General features: G+C 45.2%; 1 pseudogene; it reads right to left on the bottom strand.

Moving 5' to 3' along the window:
* The window catches only part of LOC135369383 (uncharacterized), a 42,331-nt pseudogene extending 27,756 nt beyond the window's left edge, over window positions 1–14,575 (bottom strand).
* Between the last annotated feature and the right edge of the window lie 7,106 nt (window positions 14,576–21,681).

Raw genomic sequence — 21,681 nt, 5'->3', positions numbered from 1 at the left:
AATCGTTGACCTAACAACGTTTGTTTGTGAGTGCCCTGCCTAAGGCAACTGGCTCGTAGAAAGGAATTGACGTTCCATGTGCCGATTGAGTGCGTCACCGTTCATAGTGCCGTTGGAATTCTTTTCATTTGCCAGTCCCCCAACTCTCTTTCTGCCAAGTGCCAACACAGAACACACACTCGATTCTTTTGTAAAAAGTGATGAGTAATGTCATTAAAATTACAGCCCAAATGTAATTAAATTACATTACAAATTACCTAATGTCAAAAGTAATGCGTTACATTACAAATTACCAGAAAAAGTAATTCATTACTGTAATTTCATTACAGTAATGCTATTACTACCCAGGTATGATCAAGTGTGCGTGTCCTGTATTCATACGCGCATCGTCGTCATCACTTTTAAGCTGGATATTTCGAACTCCTAAGTTGTTATGTAATTGACAGTAATACAAACATGAGTAAGAAACATCATAATAGCATGTTTCGCCGAAAAGAACATCGTGTCGCCCATACGGCTATCACTACTATGATACGGATCATTACCTTCCTAAACCTAACCATGATTTATTTTAACCGCGTTTATTTTGAGGACGTGTATTTTTAAACGGTTTATTTCAGAAAATGGATTTCGAAGGGTGGAATTTTAAGCGTGGATTTTTTAATGTTTTATTTTAAAAGATTTATTTCGGCGTACAGCCCTACGAAGCGCTTCTTTTCTTCTCACTGCTTTGTCGGTATGTTCGTCGAACTGGGGCTTCTCGTCAAGGGCGCACAGGCAATTCATGTACTCTCCCACGGTTTGAATGAGCCTGACGGAACTGAGAGGCCATTGGGTAAACGTAAAGTGATGCTCCGGGGACACTACAACAAGCTCACGCAGTGTGGTCATTGATTTCTCCGTCAACGGGACACATGTAGGAAAGAAGAGGTTGAAGGTCGCGTGCTCGTGGGTGAGGCGCGCAAGGCCGCAGCCTCATGCACCCTGCCTGAGAAAAAAAAATCGCTGCGCGTCTCTCAGACAAAAATAAAAGATTGTCTCACTTGGCGTCTAAAGTAGAGACATGACGCCACCTTTTGAGAAATAATCAAGGAAATCGAAGATGGCATTTTTGAGAAAACTGAGATGCAACATTGGCAATTCTCGCCTACTATGTGTGATTATCGAGCTAATAACACAGAAATAACTGGGCTGAGAAAAATGAGCTCTATACAGTACGAAAGCTCTTTCAACGTCCTATCGAATGGCACTAAGTTCGATGTTCTCAGACGTTCCATCATGAAGAAAATTGGTAACCAAATTTGGCCTTTTTGAACGTTTACACCAAGTTTGGCATTTTTTAACAGAAAATCTGTGGCTGTCAGAGTTCTGTGGGTGGCTGTCGGCAGTGTCTGTGGTGCAGCCTATAATCACAAAAATCCTCCAGTTCCTAGACATAAAGTCAACGGTGCTAGATCCCGTCAAAGTCGGTCCAGAAGAAAGCGCGCCCAAGCAGCCTCTGACTTTCCCCCTCTCCTACGCGGAAACTACTCCACGCACGAGCGTCGCACGTGGCGCGATTTGCGTCGTTTGAACTGTCCTCTAACATATATTTTTTCTGGGCGAATTAAAAAATACGACTTTCACACGTTGTTCGATTTAAAATGAAACTACCCAGCAGCACATATAGTTGATCCGATGATAAGAGAATGCGCGTGGGAGAGGAGGAAATGCGGAAGACAAACTTGAAGCGCGCGCTTCTCATAGAGTGGAGCAATTTCGCGCGGAAATTTGTTTAGCATATTAGTTTCTCAACAGCGAGAACCGTTTCCAGCAAAAAAAATATGGAGAGTTGGGGAAATTTCATAGTCCCCTTAACGCCACAGAAAAGCGATTCAGGCAAACTGTTAATGCGGTATGTTTCACGATGTTTGTTTTGTTTTGTTTTGCTTTTTGCTTTCTTTTCTTCTTTTTTGTGTTCGCAGTCGCTTGTCGTATCATTCCTTTCATCCTGCTGGACAAGACTCTTGACTACCAGTACGATAAGCGCTGATATGTATGGTGATGCGCAAGCTGTCTGAAAAGAAAAACAAAACAAACATCCTGAAACATACCGCGATAAGGGTTGGCGAATTCGGGTGGTCATTTCGTGGCAACGTTTTTTGCCAGATCCCGCATGTTCTCGCCAGTTTTGCTAGATCACGGGGCACCTTGCGAGCGCCAGGAATTTGCCAGCTCACACTTTTTCCGCCCGGCCTCGAAGCGACGGAGCAGAGGATTGACCAATTATATCCGGTGTCGTCACATCCGCCTCGTGAAGGTGGCGAGGAACCTCATTGGCCCACACGTCGAAGTTCACGTGGGTTAGCAGACGAAGGAACCCGAAGACGAGCGACCGCGATGCCCATGGCGTAATCTAAGCGCCTAAAGCCGCTAGGTTCCTGGCGCTCATGTTCGTGTGGCAACGGTCACGTGATTCAGCGCGGGCGCGATCTACTCGAGAAATGACGAAACTATCTTTGCGATCAAGGAAGTTACTATCAAAGTAGACAAGGCAGAACACGCCCTAGGCGCTGCAGATGAAGTTGAGGACGTACGCGTCGTAGAGGGGGAGAGCGGGACGATGTTTGGCGAAGTGCGGTCAGCCTGCTGGGTGACGGCGCTCTGGAGTACTCGGTGGAGGGGGAAGACTAAAGCGTGAATGAGAGAGGTGATGACGGTACAGGAGATGGAGCGGAGGGCAGTCCCTTTTGCTCCGGGAACGGGGTAGTCCCGGAGAACCACCCACCACAGAAAGCACACGAGCATCCCTCACTAGCCTTCATTCTGTACCACGGTAACTGTCAGGGTGATTGGCGAAGTTACCCCACATATGCGTCGTAAAAGTGAACTACAAGGATGCCCCCACCCTCATTGTGCTGGTATACCGTACACAGTAATCCTCTAAAAGGCAAGATCAAGGGGTTCCTTCTAGCAGAACTCTTCAATTCCTCTGCGAGCAACACCTTCGTATACAACTTGAAGTAACTGTCATGCAGAAATGGGATGACGGCATGGCTCCGCTGGTCGTTGACGGCCTGTGATGACAAAGTGGCGGTCCAGATGGCGTCCACATTTGGCCAGGGCAGATATGATGAATAAAGGAACGGAACAGCAGACGTGTTACGAAATGCAAGATAGACGTTTATTAAAGGGTCTCTGACCAGAAGCTGGAGAGACTTTTCCGCAGTGGCCACCGATAGAATACACAAAAGCAACTTCACATACGAAAATGGATGTTTCAACATCTCGTAGTTTTCGTAAACTAGAATTTTGAACATCGCGGTTCACGCCGACGCTGGCACACCTAGCGTCAAACCAAGGAAACGTACGCATATATAGAAAACTCATCTGGACATCCCACTGGGATGACGTCAATCGCCCATGCAATCAGCGCGCAGAATGCCGTCACGTGATCGAGCACTACAACAGCAACTTTCAGAAAGAACCAACATTTTTACACCGATATACTGTTGTCACGATGTCTGGAAATAAAAAGTATGTATATACTTCGAAATCTGCGACCTGTATTATAACTGCGATAATCCAATTAGCGACTTCCGTGGAAAGAAGAACTAGCTACGAGGCCACGAGCTACGACGACTTTCGGGGTCCAGCGCGCTGTTTCGCAGCGTTAGTGTAGTGTGTGTATTTCCAAGTTTTCTTTATTTATATCGTTTGGAACAACGACCAATATATCGAGGTACACAGACTTCATTTGACATGCGTCGGTTGTGTCGTCAAAGCGAGATTTCTCGGCGGGCATTCAGTTCCGTACGATACTGCGCGTTCAACCGCAGCGGCAGGTGTGGTTGGCAGGGGATTTTGCCAATCGTATTTGAAGAATGCAGACTATAAGACGGACCCCTCAGTTTGAGTGCAAAGAACCTCCGCCTACAGCAGTCCGTAGTGCTTTCCTTGAATCGATCTTCCAAGACTGTTGCATCTGGACGTGACGAGGTTAGTGTCTTCTGTATAATTTATACAGTGATTACTCTCCTTGTGAGAACTACGTTGTGGCATGCAGATGTTAGGAGACCAGTTACGCAACAAAGAAAATAAGGATTAAAGAAAATTGAAGTTTACGCACTAAATCAAAAGATATACTGTACAATTCCGAGTGTTGTTCAGAATGCAGCTATGCCATTGCAGTGAGCAACATCTACAGTGCGTAAAATGAAGCTGTGTATTCCGCATCTAGGTGTAACATTTTAAGTGTCACAGCAGTGTGCACCAATGTAGTTCATGACTTCCTTGGACAAGATGTGGAACCAAATGTTGGAAATACAAGGCAGGGATCTGGTACAAGTTTTCTTCTATTTGTTTTCCTTATAATGTGCAGCATACTGCACATAATAAAGAAGCGCTCTGGATTCTAAACCAACGCAGTTGAAATCCTTAGTTTACCCCACGCTGTACTGTTGTTGTCTAATCTGGGGAAACACCACAGAGGGCAACTACGATAAAATTGCAGTGCACATAAAAAAAAAAAAAAAGAAAGCCTGGTGTACGACAACCATGTCTACAGGTGCAATGTGCTGGACCCTCGTTTCAAAGAGGCCCACCAGGGGTGCCACTACAATCCATCCAGCCAGCCCCTCAGCTCCTTCAAGTCATGCAAAATACAGTAGACAAAGTGTTCACTTGCAACATTTATACAAAATTGCCTTGCAAATTCAGGATTTTTAGCGCCATCTCAAACACTTGCCATTACGTATGAAATTCATCACTGTACCACTTTACAAGGTTCCACTGCTACGGACCAACTACGGAAATCAGCAGAAACCGTTCCTTTTCCGAACAATTTTTTTCAGCTGATTGGAAATGGCCTTCCTGTGCCCAGTTTCAAGACAGAGTTACACGAAGTTGTTGAAGTCTTATTAGGGACAGACCACTCTGTTATGTATTTTTTTTTGTGTGTGTGTGTGAAAATGTGCACAGCTCGGTGCAATTGCGTACTTTTTTTATGTGGTTGTGATCTGCTGTATGCTCGTAGTGGTAATATCTCAGTTATCGCACACTGTATTGGTGCTAGGCGCCCCATCAGGCTGATGCCTTTCGTGCCTGGTAGCCTCATTTAATTTTCTACGAAATGAGATCCTCATAAATTTATATGGATTTTTTTTAACAATGTTAGGATGATGACTTCATGGAAGTGGAATGAACAGGAGAGGAAGACATCTGCAATGGTCATGCCAGTTGTCCGTCAGGTACGGGACCAATTTCTTTTATAAATGTGGTATATAGCGTGAAGTTGCTACTAACAAAAAGTTTTTTTTGTTCCCTTTAAAGGAATCTACAGCTGGTGAGCACGCGTAAGGATTTGACATATCTCAATACAACTTAGACCTGACTGTTGGACATGAGATGTGTGACTCTACTTACACAAACAAGCTTCTGCAGGTTCGATGCATGTATATTTTGAAACATGAAAGACAGAGTGCTAAATCTGAGGTGAAAAATTGAGCAGTTCATTGCAGTAATTCTATCGATTTATTTTCAGCATTTTTGGAAATATATAGTGATGGCAAGATTACCTGTGTTGTACTGCCAGACCATCTTCTATTGGAGTTCCATGTCCTAGTTATTATCTATAATAGCTGTTTGAGGCTACTACATATTTATTATGAAAGTTTTGTGTCTGTGAGTTCCTGCAAATGTGCTCTGCGGTGATCATACTGGACAGAGAGCTATGCCTGTATAATAACAGTGACTAATGTTCTTCTGCCCATAAACAGATTCCTAGGGTACATCCGCACCCCTGGAAGTCACTGGAGAGGCGTGTAAGCTTAGCTCAATTGGTAAGAGCCCTGGATCGGTAATACAGGAGATGTGGGTTGAAATCGTACTACTGGCTAACCTTTCCAGTGACTGCCTTCTTTCATAATTCATTTCTTACGCACTTAATGTTTTGTATGTATTTGTCCTTTCTATGTGTTCCAGTCTCAGAACATCAAGAGCCATGTTCAAAAGAACTGGGATATGCCTCTGCAATCTGGAACTCATCCCAACATCTCTTAATCGACAAAGTAGAATTTGTAGAGGACCGCACGGTTTGTTTGTCTATCATCCTTTTTCCAGCGTCTTAGCCATTAAAGCCCAACCCTTTCTTACTCCTTTGATTACCAGATCAGGTATCAGGCCTGGCAGTCTTTCATAAGTTATATAACGGTCACCCTCCTCCCCACCCCACTTACTGTCAATCCCCTCACAAGTTACTTCCAAGGCTTGATGACCCGCACAAAGTACTTGCTCCACCTACACAAGCAAAAAAATTCCTCTACTCTCCGCAGCAGCTGATGGTGTCAAACTGGAATGACCTTCCTGTCCACGTAGCATCAGAACGAAATATATCGTCATTTATTTCCAAGTGCTATCATCATTTTCAGATCGAATGAATTTCTTTGTGGTGAGTGAACGAATTTTGTGTATTTTTGTGTACATCATTTTGGTATTTGACTTTTTTGGATACAAACCTCCCCCCTTTATGTAAATCCCTTCACAAGGGTCTATAAAGTAAACAAATAAAATGAAGATCTTCGTGATACTTTCATAGTTGGAGCATTTTTAATGCATATTTTGAAACAGTGGCTGCAAAAAATGTGTCAGACACCGTTACAAAGGCTGCCGTCTGTATCAGGTGAATCATGATTTTTCCCAGAAGCCCAGTAATATATGACGCTGCATCATATATGCTATTTTGGAACAATCTCTGCAGACATATTATGAAGATATTATCTGAGTGCCACAATAAACTATATGAACCACATTTCATGTTACATCATCTTTGACTACAGCATGCCTATTTGAGCAGCCCAAGATACAAAGCTTGGTTCCTCAAGGTCTACATCCTACTCTAACTGGGTGCACACTTTGCACACAGAAGGAAGATTGAGGTTTTTGATAGTTAACTTGTGTAGCGAGCACTTCTGAAGGACTGGGAGCACGCAGGAACCGGATGTCACACACAAGGCAACCTGCATAACAGTCTGATTTACTTCCACTTAACGATCGTTAAAATACTTGAGGTGCTTAAACAATACTATTTGGGTGCTATCAGACAGTAAGAGCTCGAACAACACTTACGACATACTGACCGGATGGGTGGACAAAAGGATGCGTCAGAACAGGATTGGATTTGTGTCTGGTGGAATTGAGAGCCCAATGTAATTATTACCAGGCGGAGCAGGCTGATGAGATGGTGCTTTGTGCCAGGGATCAGCACAATGGTTTATCCAGAATCCCAAGCATGGAGGGGTGTTGAAAAAAGTTGGGCGAGGGGGGTCATTATTATAGTTACATCATTACCGACATGTGTCTACAGCTGAAATTGCAAGGGCACCCCCTGTACTTCCACCTAGTATCTTGGGTATTTAAAGCATGTAGTAGTTAGTATGGGAAAGGCTTTGCGTATCTTGTTCACCGCGCAGACTGGTATAACGATTCTCTTGTTTTTTCCAAATTTGTGCAACACCCATCGCACGAACTGTTGGTATGTAGTGTATCTATTTCCTGTATGAGACACGCAAGCTTTGAACAAAGCTAATGCTAGTAGGATGCCTAGTATTAATTCAGCTGCACTCTTTCTGAATAAGTGACGAACAATAACGAAAAGTTCAGAATAACTATTTTGTTTTTGAAACCAACCAGCATGATTGTGCATGAGACCCGCTTCTTACTTGTGAATATGAGCGCTAGGTTCATGCTGCCCTCGAAGTTCCAAATATGATACTCTAAGAGCAGCTCCTAGCAACATAAGCACTCGACTTCTTTCGGCATTATTATGCATGAACCAGTCCGGCCCCTTTACACGGCGCCGTCAAACACGAAATTTACACAAAACTGTTCATGTGCTTCATCATGAAGGATGCTGAAAGCTCATCTAACAATCTGTCGTTGGAACTTCCTCTTCATGCTGAAGTCGATTCACGGCTCAACATTTCAAAAGCAAGGCCTCCAAACTCTGCTGCACGTATCAGGTCCATCTCAGCTGCTGAAAGGTAGCTGAAGCGTTGACTTGTCGGCTCCGCTATGCTTCCACGTCCATATTGAAAAAGCGCCCAGCCAATACGGAAGTTGCGGAAACCACCCGAACTTCCGGTGTGGACTTTTCGCCAATAAACGTCGCGGGCGTTTGACGTCATACACATGGGCAAAACACATGGGCTCGCAGAAGCAAAACAAAGCGTGGATCCTGGAAATAGTTAAGAGAGGAATTGTTTTGTCCTGGTAGAGCGACCGATTTGTCCGAGAGATGTCAGCGGCAAAGCATTCCACCGTAACTGCGTACGACTAATGTGGAAACAAAAAAGAACGTCTGGCTAACACTATTCTTAGTGATTGAAACCATAAAATGGCGTAAATGTATAACGTACAAATCGGAGGAATCGTTAATCAGCCTTTGAGAATGCTCTGCAGCGACGAAGAAAAAGTACGAGGTGAGGAACGCTGCTGACCTCCAAGAGGTTACAGCTTCAGAGACAAATCCGAGAAAGTCCTATCATGCTCCGAAAAGGAGACGAACATAACAGTGGCTACTGAAAAACACAGAATAGATGCCGCAAGGGAATCGGACCCAATGAATTTAGAACATGCCTCATGCCGCAGCGAATAAAAACGGGACGATCTTACCCGGTAACAGAATGCAATGCTGCTGGTCCTGCCGACTACGCCATGTCAGGCATAAATGGGATGACGGCGTGGCCCCGCTGGTCGTTGACGGCCAGTGATGACAAAGTGGCGGTCTACAGGTTTTCTCGCTCAATTTAATCCAATGGTCACTCATTTTAATACCATGGTCACTGAAATTAATCCAATGGTCACTGAATTTAACCGTGAATTTCTGAATCGTGAATCGAATCTGAATTTACTTTCGCTGGCGTATCATGTCAAGCCATGTTATATTGATTTGGAACATGTTCTTCTTAGTAGCCAGAGCAGCTGATACATAGTGCAGTGAGAACATAGCCCGTGTGTGTCTGTCTTTTCCACCGCAGCCCTTGGGTTTCCTCCCAGATGGCTACACATGTCAGGGATAGGTTTCAGAACCGGTAGTTCCCGCCAAGTGTGAATTGCTTTTCAGGGGATCATCACGCTGGCAGATGAAACATATGGTTTAAATTATTTGCAGGACAGGAATTGCATAGCTTCACACAAACACTACTACTACGACGTACGAGTGGTTTCAAATCTAGCTTTTTTGTGTTCCTCACATTATCACACAAGATGTAGTATCCACTATGATCCTTTATATGGGGGGGTATGTACAGTGCAATCAACAGATGCTATTTACAAATCTGTGTTTTCTACTGTGTTGAAATGGGGTAGTTTGTATCTGAGAGCCATAGTGAAACACAGGCAGCCAAGGACAGACTGTTGATGCCCTCGAGAAACATGGCAACACATTGCAGGGACTCTGGATGCTGCCTAAATTTCCAGAACACACAGCTCAAGGCAGCGGTTAAATAACAAGTGGTTAGAGAAATCAAAGATAGTTGCATGCGTAAGCAGTCCGCTGTTGGATTTGCTTCTGTCCGAGATACGTTATCTCAAAGGGAACGCACGGACACACTCATAATGATACTAGGGCTGCCTGTGAAATAGAATGAGGAGAGGGAAAGATATATAACCCTTTTTTCTTGTCTGTTATTCTATAGGTTAAATTGTCATTTTCTTAGCAGCATATATGTGTATATTCCAGAGTCTGCTAATAAACATATCAGTTTAGAGCTAGCAGTCGCATTGTAGATGTCTCATCCTGTCCTTGACTGCTTGTGTTCCACTATGGCCATGCTTGCTATTGCAAAAACAGAAAACAAAAAAAGACAACAGAAAAACACGAAAGGAGCGACCTAAAAAGCTGCCTGTTCTAGTGCTCACATGGAGGCAATGCAATGAGGTAACATGTTTCATTCATGAACTGTGCATAGTAGTACATATCACAACGGCAACCGATTATTCAGATTTTTCTTGAAGTATTTTTTTTAGCTTTGTTTGCACAGTCTATTATTGGAGCTTTATGTGATTCCCCTCTTGAGATACTTTGCTGATTGCTGATTGCTGATAGAGAAGATTGCTGATGCTGTTTGTTAATTTTGAAACTGTACTGTGCTGAGGTACAAAAACAGAATTGTCATATCTGCATTTGAGCACATAGGAATAATTTGTAAGTACTTTACTTGTTGACATTAATATTTGCACCAGGTCACAAGATTGTTGATTTATGGAAAATGTAAATAAATATATTTATTTGCTTGCCAAACAATGCACAAATGTCTTCTTTTCTAGTGAGGTATTCCCTGTTCACCAGACATAAATGTGGAAAAGTGAAAGGGGCACAATGATGGTAGAGACTAGCGTTGCTTTTTGCCACTTCACATATATTCACTGTTATTCGTGTGCACATGTAGGAATAGGAAGGTAGAGGATGCGCATAAAAAATTTCGTATGCAGCCACACATATTAGACACCATACAGAAGATCAATTAGATGATGTCCAAGCATATATAATTGTGCTTCATGTGCAGTGGGTATGCTAACGGATTGCTTCCATGAAGCCTTTTTATTTATTTTTGATAAATTCTTTTTATAAATGTTATTTTTTATTTTATATAAATTTCATATTACATATTGTATACTTATATTTTTATAAATTTTATAAACTAAAAACTCAAGTTACACGGCCCCTGTAGGAGTGCCCTTTGCAAATGGTTTGATAACGTGTCTCGAACTGTAAAGGTAAGAGGTAATCGAGAATGCTGCAGATAAGGTTGCAACTTACATATTACTTATCATGTCTTACATACAAAGTGATTTGTACAAGAATTCCTGAGCACGGAATTAATTCCGAGGCTGGCAAGTGATGTCACCCAGGACGACAAGTGACATAATTGCCTCTAACACTTTTACACCCCATGAGCTGAGTTGTGAATTGAAAGAGCAGTTTACAGAAGGATAAGGTGCACCTGATTTCTAGGATCTATGCTATGCCCTAACTCTTCAGACACCACGTTTCTAAAAACACCATTTCTAAGTGGCAATATGTGCTCTGGTACTTCTTTTGCGTCTGCATAATGTGCAACCACATGGCTACTGGAGCTTTCGTGTGTATGTTTTTGTGCGACGGTGTTCATTACAAACAATATCCAGATGTTAGACATAAAATGCAGTAGTTTGTGGCGTGCCACACAACGCAGCGTGACATGGGAGTGTGTGATTCAAAGAAAGTTGCTGGAAAATGCACAGAATCCCACAAAAAATTTAAAATGTGATTTGTATTTCGTTTTAGTTTCGTTGTGAGCTCTACGTCACTCTCTTGAGAAGTCCTATCGGAACGTTATGGCTGGCTATGAGGCCTCTACAGGGTGTTTCTGTTAAATCCCTGGGCTAAATTCGCGAACGGGTGCACCGATCAAAGATCTTTTTTACAACTACCTGTCCGATACCACCTATACAAGCTGCGCACCATGTGGGAGGCGCTCATTATTTAAATAAAAATTCAAATGATTTTCGTGAAAAAAAAAAAAAACTCCTAATGAAGGGCGCCGTCGGCATTAAAATAGGTACTACCCCTTTCAGAGAAAAATCTGCCACCTAAGCGGGTCGTTTGTTGCAATAATTAATTGGTTTCGGTTTACATATTTTTGTCGCAGCTGGTTGCGGCGAGGCGCAAAAGGTCGCTCCTCCACTCCCTTATCCACGAATGAATTACGTCCTGTTGGGATCCGGAATCCAATTGGTAGCGTAGCGGAGGTAGTCAGGCAGGGGTCCGTCTCCAACAACAGCAACAGTGGTTTATTACATGTTCGATGTGTAGACGAGAATAGACAAGTAGCTGCTGGAACCCAGCGCTTTTAAACAAACAGACCGGAAACTGATGTCACTTTTACATAATGACAGTCGCGGTCGTGCGTCAGGTCCGGTGCACCATATCTTTGGGAAGAAGGCCACGTCTCTCTTGTTTCGGCTGCCAAGGTCTGTCTGGTCAGCGGGAAGAATGGGCGACTTATCCGTCTTCGTAGACATAATCCTCCCGGAATAAAGGGTATGTCTGGACGATGGTGCTCTGGAGTCGGGAAAGTCTGAGCAGCATGTGGCAATGCAACCAGGTGGCTCGCTGAGTCGCAACAGTCCTTACACCAATGAATTTCACCAATGTATTACGTCGTGTTGCGCTTCGCCGCGACCAGCCGGGATAAACATATGTAAATCGAAACCAATTAATTAGTGCAACAAATGACCCGCTTTGGTGACAGATTTTTCTCTAAAAGGTGTCCACTGAAAGGAAGTACCCCAAACGGGTACTTCCCATTTTAATGCCGACACCGCCCTGCTTTCACGAAACTCCTTTGAATTAATGAACGCCTCCCACTCATTCACACGGCGTGCAGCTGCGCGCGTTACGCTTCTCCGCGAGGTTCGTACACGTCTTATGGCCCTCCCTCTCAAACGAAGGGGTGGATGACCATCTCTTCTCCTCTTGTGAGCTGTAAATCTGACGTATGTGAGAAGAGTAGAAATGGGAAATCTACCTTTTTCACTCCATGAGAACACCTTTTCGAATAACAGTGTAAGAAGGCATGCCGACATTTGTCGTACAGCGTCTGAGGAAAAGCCAGGGGCAACACAACCACTCCGGGATTCGAACCCAGGTCACTGCACAGTCTCGACGTGGAAGGATAGCACTGAGGTGCCCCCTTCTTTTTTGCTGCGGCATGTTCTGCAACAAATCAGCTGCTACGAAAGAGTGCCCTGCAGCGAGAGGGAGGCCTCTGTTCCGCACACCTTCAAAAATTATGCTGTTACCGAGACCCACTGTAGCTTGATCAACGAGCTATGATCAACGAGTGCACACCGTTAAATGTAAACGATGACAAGAATAAAACGTCAGCTCAATGGTTCCACTGAAAGATGTATCAACATCTAACGTTTGGCTTTCTTCGCTGCAGGAAGCCTGCCCCTGTGGCCGGCCTTCCATTTGATGCCAATACACGGTATTATATCTCCTGCTTGATGACAATACACACACGTATTATATCTCCATGGCTGGTCTTCCATGATGATGCCAATACATATATTATATCTCCAACCAAGAGATATGGCTGGTCTTCCACCATAATGCCAATACATATATGTATTATATCTCCTTTTGGAGCGTTGTTATCTGTCTACCTCCATAGGTAGTTATCTTGCTTGATGAAAATACACACATATCTCGTAAATATTTCGGCTGTCGACTGTCGCCCGGGGCCACCGTACGGTCTCTAGAACCGTTGCCGGTTCCGCGCACTCAGCGTAAACAATTGGCTTTGTTGATTACGGAGATAAGCTTTCAAATTTGGATCCGTTGTTGCCGGCTGGCTTTCGGTGGCCCAGACGTCGGAGACGCAGCTATATTTTAGGCTGTCCAGGCAAGTCTTCGTAGCCACATCGCCCGTGAAGAAGCACTGTACGGCATTCTGGAGTGCTCTCGCCGCTGGCTGACGTCTATTCAACTTTTCCGTCACGTTCAGGGTGAGTGGCAAGTCATGTTCTAGCCAGCTTGCTTGGACTGTACTGTTCTCCGCAGCGACTTTCCCGTGTCTGGATTGTTCGGATGGTATGGGCAGTACGAAAAGTAAGCTCTCCTAGAGAGTACTGTATCTAGCTTGTGGGATTATAACTTGCAGTTAGTGTCAGTGCAAAGGGGACTACCTCCATGGGTAGTTTGCCTGCTTGATGACAATACACACACCCTGACCTCGCTGATCTCAGAGGCTTGGTGCTCCCTATCACGTGTCGAGCCCGTCTAGCCGTCTCATATGGTTTTTCAGCAAATACTGGTACCATGGCAGTGTCGCTATTCTCCCTCGTCAGATCTTGATGTCTGCGACCCGCACCGCTTTTCGTTTCATCTGGGGCGGCAGCGTGTAATGGGTGTGTCGCGTGCCCGCATGTGCCTACGGCGGGAGGACGTGGCCTCTGGGTTCCACATATCAGTGTCTTGCCCTTGGTCTTGAAGGTATTTTCGATGTACTCATGAAGACGCATTACCCTGCGCATGATCTTTCGCAGTATCTCCTGGGTCCTGATATCAGGTTTTTTGCTGCTTTTTCGCTAAGTAAGCCGCGATCTGAGTTTTTCGCACCTCACCTTAGAGAATATGTCTCCCCCATGCGACACCGGCGTGAGTCCTACCCTGGTGAATGCATTTCTACGTGGTCTGTCAAGCGCCTGTACAAGTACCTCTTGGAGCTACTCCCCATGCCTCCGGCGGCTGGGGGGTTGCTGTCTCCCGGCAGTTTGCATGGCGTCTTGTCACCGCGGGCTGGTTGGACAGCCGTATAGCTAGCCTGCAATGGCGCCTGGCAAACGGCGTTTTACCGCTTCGGGACCGTCTGTCCCTGTTCGGAGTTGCACTCCTTTCTGTCCATTCTGCGCTTGTCATGAGACCGTGGAGCATGCGTTTCATCACTGCCTTGTGCCCGATACGCTGTGGCACAGAGTTGAGGTCCTGTTCGGCGTGCCCTGGATTCGGTGGAGTGTCATTCAATTGATCTTCCAGCCTCCCATCCCGCATCGCAATAGGAAATAGTTCCTTCTGCTGGCAGTTGAGATCGATTAGCAGGTGCAGATTTCTCGCTGCATTGCAACACGAGCTCGCCGCATGCGTACTGTGGCAAAAGTGTTATATCTTGCTCGAGCAGGGGTTCGCCGAGCTCTTCGTAAAGAGAGAGAGAGCTGTTCTGGGAGCTGTGCACTTAACAAGGCGCATCCCAGTGCATGGGCGTACTGAGAGGGGGGAACTTCAACGTCGCTTGTGAAAATAGTTCGCTCTTTAGTAATAGGTCGTAATGATTATTCTCAGATGTCATGAAAGGAACCTCTGATTACCCACACAGTGCACAACGTCCGCCTCCAGAAAAGGATTTTTGCCCTTGCAAAAAAATCCTGGGAGGGCCCATGTCCCAGTGCAATCAAAAGTCACACCAAGAATTTTGACGTCTGATCTCACTGGAACCCAGAAAGGAGCCTCGCAGGAAAGCTGGAGGTTCAAAACAGTGCTGTACTTTTCGATATATTTAGTTTTGCCCCCGAAACAGCTCCGTAATCTTCAAACGCCTTCAGAACAGGTCCTAGGGACCATTCGCGAGAAAGGATCACAGCGATGTCATCCGCGAACGCAAAAACAGGTGGAGGGCATCCATTGGGTAGTGCCAATGTAACGAGACGCGAGCACAGTCTCTCGAGTAGAGTGTTCATGGCGACGGCGAGAGAGGACATCATTGACGAACACCACAAGTTACATCAAAGGGGGACGACAGGCCGCCAGCAACAGAGACAACGCTTTTTGCGCCCCTATACAACGTTTCCACATCACCCAACCAATGGCGAACCCGTATGCCCTCAGCCAAGAGAACAGGCATGTGTGTCGCACACGATCAAATGCCTTGGATTGATCGAAGGATCCCAGAACAGCGAGATGTATTTTATTTAACTATAATGCCAGCCAACTGAGGTCGGTCAAGTCATGAATGCACATACAACATCATTCAACGTACAACAACATTTCTCTAAGTCGTATTTGTAGCATCTAATCTATCACAAAAAGACTGCGACGACTGGGCACATACAACACTGTTTGGAAGAGCATTCCATTCAATAGCGGTGCGGTGAACGAAAGAATACTGATAACAATTCACCCTCGGTCGAAAAGTGTCTACATGCCGGCAATGGCGAATTCTGCTTTGTTGAGTGGAACTCAGCGAAAACAAATTTCTATAATCAATTTTCAATTCGTCAGCTAAAATCTGAAAAAACATCTTCAGTCTATGCAATTTCCGACGGTGTGCCAACGGCTCAATACTAACCTGTTTGTATAGAGCAGTGTTTCCCAAAGTGTGGTCCGCGGACCCCTGGGGGTCCGCGAGAGTGTCCAAGGGGGTCCGCGACCGTCTCTCACGTTTCAGTGAGGATTTTCGTGCCCACAAACACGCGCTCGTACATGCTGCCCGATTTCCAAACACCCAGAACTTCCAAAATTGCTACAAGCATGCTTCAACGGCTAGCTTGTAATTTCTGATAGAAAAGTCCTGCAATGCACGCTTGTCCGCGTCATACACATACTAACAAGAAGAAGAAACCAGTCCGGAATCGTTTCTGAAGCTGTATCGAAAGCACGCAGCAGCTGACGAGGTTGTTGGGTATGCACTGGCTAGCATGGGAAATACAGTGCGTCATATCGTTTTGCGTCGAGTTCGAACTGACTGAGAGTGTTCCTCCTGTGTTTAGCGCATTTCATATTTGGCAGCCGGGGGGGGGGGGGGGGGGGGTCCGTGAATTGGTTCTCATCGCTTCCGAGGGTCCGTCACCGCCAAAAGTTTGGGAAACGCTGGCTATAGAGCAGTAACAGATGATCGCATATCGTATGAGCCACAGATAAAGCGAAGGGCGAGCCTTTGCACGCGTTCCAACTTCGTAATATTGGACACTGTGTAAGGGTTCCAGACCACGTCAGCATACTCAAGGATAGGGCGGACGAGTGATTGGTACGCTGCTAATTTTGTCGTACGGGTACTGTGTCGCATGAAGCGTCTAAGGTACCAGAGACGCTTACTTGCTCTTCTCGTGATGTAATTCACATGGTTATTCCAACGCAGGTCTGAAGATATTATAACTCCGAGATACTTGTAAGTATCGACAACACGGAGTGGCACGTTATTTAGCGAATCGGAGTAAGAAAGGGGACAGCGTTTGTGTGTAATTGTCATTTGAACACACTTAACCGGATTCAGATCCATCTGCTATTCCGTGGCCCATTCAGATATGCGATCGAGAGAGTCATTAAGTACTACCTGATCTTGCACAGAGTTTATACTATTGAACACAATGCAGTCATCTGCATACAATTCGCAATGTACTGATACTCGTCTGACTAAATCATTAATGAAAATAAGAAAAAGTACGGGACCGAGGACGGAACCCTGCGATACCCCGGAGCGCACCTCTGCCCTGGACAAACAACAACCATTGACGACAACAAATTGCGACCTATCCTTCAAGTAAAATTGTAACCAATTAACTAAGCGTTCGTTACTGATAATGTAAGACAACTTCTTCATAAGTTTAACATGAGAAACACGATCAAATGCTTTCGATAGATCCAAAAACAGAACATCAACCTGACCATTATTATTCAATACGTGGGCTAGTGTGTGAATAGTTTCAATTAGCTGGGTAATAGTTGAAAACCCACGCCTGAATCCATGCTGAGCATTGGTGAAAAAGCCGTCTTGCTCAAGATAACAGATGATGTGATTACAGACATAATGTTCTATTAACTTGCTGCAAACCGGTAGTAACGATACCGGTCTGTAATTGAGAGGACACAAAGAGTTTCCGGACTTAAAGACAGGTACAACGTGTGCACACTTCCACTGTGTTGGTATCTTGCCAAGACACAAGGATTAGTTGAAAAGCAAAAACAGGTACTTGGCACGCCACATCGGGAACCGTTTTAAAAATGCAGCAGCTAGGTCACCTTGACATTATGATTTTTTTTCAGACAGATTTAACAATGACACCAAAATTCCTTCCTGAGATATAACAAGATCAGGAATGAAAACAGTCTTATCAACAATAGTCAAGTTCGTGTCTCCATTGTCTGTTATAAAAACATTTGAGAAGTAATCGTTAAAAACATTCGCTATAAGCCCTGGATCATCGGTCTCGACATTATTATGCGTGATCCGATTAATGCATGATTTCGGACCTCTTAGGTAGCGCCAGAATTTTTCGGGACTTTCTTTAAGGTAATTATGCATGATAACATTAAAAAATCTAAATTTGGCAGACTTAATCTCTGCCCTCAGTAATTCTTTCAATCTAGATAGACATGCGCTGTCAACCTTACGTTTCCGCATACTGGAAATCCGCCGTAAGCTGTAAGACATTTCGAGTGATCCAAGGGTTATTTTGCCGCACTTTCTTAACTCTGTATGGTACGAACAGCTGCATACACGTGTCAACAAGACCCTTGAAAGTTATCCAGGCCTCGTCTATGTCATCGCAATTGCCCAACATGTCCGCGAAACCGTCAAAATTGAAAACAAGATAGTCGATAATACTTGTATCATCAGCGTGGTTAAAGTCATAGAAGGTTTTAAACGCAGGGGACGAGCAGACACGGTGTGCCAGTTCGCATGAAACAGACACTATACGATGATCTGATATGCCATCATGTATATTCACGGAAAAGGGCTTGGAGGCGATTCGAGAAGATAAGAAAACAAGGTCCAGAATAGATCCACCGCTTTGCGTGATACGTGTCGGACTGTGGACAATCTGGGACAACATTGACGAGAATATTAAATCGGCAAAAAATACTGTATTAGCACAAACACCACTTAGAGGAGTACAACTATCCCAGTCGACACAAGGCAGATTAAAATCTCCGCCTATTATAATAAAAGGATGAGTAGAACAGTGCTGAGAGTAGAAACGAGCCAGTGAAGAAAGAACACTAATATCAGAGTTAGGAGCCCTATACAGCACGCCAACAATCATCTCCCCAAACGGGAACAACACTTTCACTCAGAGTGATTCAACGTTTTGAATTTCAGGCATCAGGCTATATTGAACTTCTTTTCTGAGAACAATAGCTACTCCACCACCCCTGCTGGACCTGTCCTTTCGTAAAAGGACATGAGATGGGGGAACAATTTCTCTATCCTGGACATTCTCATGAAGCCAGGTTTCAGTTATCAAAAGTATATCAGGGTTATATACCAACAGTATCATTTCTATTTCTTCTGTTTTGTTAACCACGCTGCGGGCGTTTATCGTTAGTATTTTGAGTCTTGTATCATCATTGGTTGGGATCGAGTCTGCCTCGAAAAATCCTGAACCGGCAGCCTTCAGGCCAAATTTCTGGCGTATTAATCATTTCAAAATCTTCAGCGCTAGTGGTCAAACAAAATGAGGAATAAGTATTTACTCTCGTTCTGAGTTGCACACAACGGAAGGCTCTGTCACCAAGTGCAGAGCGTGCCACATTATTAATATCGTCAGTTGTGGTTGACGGGTCCAAACGCGTTACAAATAACCACCTTTCTGGCGGCGGGCGCTGAGCGACTCTCAGAGTCGATGACTTTGCCGTACCCACAGATGGCGAGGGATGACGTGGAGGACCACTGTTGTCACTGTTTGGATTCTGTGTACGAGGTGCTGATGGCCGGTGTAATTGGCGAGAAGACACCCTCATGAACCCGGCACTGTCGAGCGATACATGAGGGCTGTCACGCTTGTCACGGGTTGAATTCTGTGCACTAGGCACAGATGGCTGACGAGAAGACAACCTAGGGAATGCGGAACTGTGGAACGGTACTTTAGGGTTGCGGACATCTGAAATGGATTGCGACGTGCGGCGTTGTCGAGCACCAGAGCCATTATCTTCTTGGTCTTTGGCTACCGAGTTGTCACTCGTAAAACCGGGAATTGTACAATTTCCCGTGAATACGTCTGCATATGAAGCTCTGTTGGACGACAACAACGGCTGGGTTGCAGGGAGAGTATCAACACGTTCCAAAAGTTCAGACTTTGTCTTTGCAAGCTCTATCCTCAAAAAAGCTGTTTCTTTCTCGAGGGACTGAACGGTACGACAAAGCTGCTCGTTTTTCTGGTTTATATCGTTAACAGTGTGTGTTAGCGTATCTACCTTTCCCAGTAGAATTGCCAGCACGTCGTCCTTGGAGCAAGTGTCGGTTTCATCGTGGGCAGATGCAGACGAGGCAACGGTAACAGGTTCCGTGGCATGCAGGGTGGGCGTATCAGGGCGGGTGTCGTTTGACAAGAGTACAGCATCTAAAGAATTTCTTCGCTTGGAACAGTCAGTGCATTTGTAAATGCACACACCGTTCACAAACAACAAATCATAATCCGTAGTCGCGACATTGGCACACTTAGCGTGGAAGCATTTTCCACAGGGACCCGCGCATAGAAGTTTCTTCTGTTTGCTGGATACAGACAGAGAACAGAGCACACAGACGTCCGACCCGCGCGATATCATGCGGCTGCATTTCCTGAACATTGGCATCAGAATGGAAGACTAACCGCAGGACCAGCACAGCGGGGGCATGACCCATCCCCATCAACTCCGTGGCTATCTGCGCTGGGCGCTCAACCAGCAGGGATGTGCACAGGATTTTCATCTCGAGAGGTCTGTGGACGCATCTGCTGGTATTTCTGGCTTTTTTTTTTCGATACAGCCACAGCGATTTCCCGAGACCAGTGCAGTGCGTTTGTCCTGTGTCGTCGTCGTTTTTTTCTAGCACTGTCTTAGCGATTTTACTCCCGTTCTTTTGAAATGAGAAATCTAACGTTTTGACGGACCTCCCGCCGTAATCTGCACTGGAAGCCCGACGTCTGTATGACATTTCCTGCAGGTCAACAGTTCCCCGCCAGCCCTGACAAACGACAACGGGTGGAGAGCCCTTCCTCGGGTGATGCCGACAACCCACAAGCCGTGAATGTTCCCGATAACACCATGGGCACTTCGGTACCGGCCACTTCGCAGCAGAGAGATGAGACGAACGATGCCAACACTGCCACTTCTCTTGATGACCCGTTCACCACTGTCGCCTACAGGAAGGACCGAGCCGGTGATATTCCCGTACTGTTTCGACCAGCAAATAGTGGCTACTCCTTCTGGAAGGTCAACCCTAATCTAGTCGCCAGCGAAATACGCCTGCTAGCCCAACAACAGGTTATGCACCACTGTTTCTACCGAGATGGATTTCTCTTCGTCTCCGTCCAGTCTGAAGCGGTTGCCCGCAACCTCGTGTCAGCTCAGTGTTTAGCTGGAAACCCTGTATCACCTACAGTACCTCAATCGTACGCCAGAAATATGAGCAAGAGTTATGCTGTATCTAAAGACTACTCCAATGATGATCTCGTTCTCTACCTGAAAGACGCAGGGGTTATATCTGCAAGGCGACAGGTTCGGCACTCCATGGCAGAAGATGGCGGTGATGTGTTCACCCGGTTACGCATCGTCGTCCTAACTTTTCAACCCACAATCCTTCTTCCACACCGAATTGCCCTCGGGTTTCAGACCTTCATCATTCACGAATACATAGAAGGCCCCATGCAGCATAGGTGGGGAAGTTACTTTTATTTTGTAGTGCACTACCGTTACTCACTACTTTTTCCAAAAGTAACGCGTTACGTTATTCGTTACTGTTGCGGTAGTAGGTACCGCGTTACTAACGCCGTTACTTCTGATAAGTAATGCCGTTACTTTTGCATTACTTCACCAGTCGTCCATATAATATGTACAATTTTTGGTTGAGTCACATAAGTGCATTCCTCAAATCAATACAAGGAATGTTGGGCACAAACAAGGGTCACGCATGAACACAACTTACTTGTACGATTTATTGCAACGCAGAAGTGGTTGATGTTCCAATTTTTCATCTGTGAGCTTCGCCCGTTGGGCTGAGAGGACGCCCAATGACCAGTGAGTGCTCCTTGTCAAGGTTGATAGAGACGGCGACCTTTTATCTCACACAGTACATATCCAAACAGCCAATCCCTTGGTACTTTGTTACTTGTTCAGAGGGTAGAGGCTATTTTTCTGCCGCTTTTGCCCAATTCGTCCGAAAAATACCAGAGGGAGTAAAAACAGAG

The sequence above is a fragment of the Ornithodoros turicata genome, chromosome 1, assembly GCF_037126465.1.
Source record: "Ornithodoros turicata isolate Travis chromosome 1, ASM3712646v1, whole genome shotgun sequence".
In the NCBI taxonomy this organism is placed as follows: Eukaryota; Metazoa; Arthropoda; class Arachnida; order Ixodida; family Argasidae; genus Ornithodoros; species Ornithodoros turicata.
This window is presented reverse-complemented; position numbering and strand designations above follow the sequence as displayed.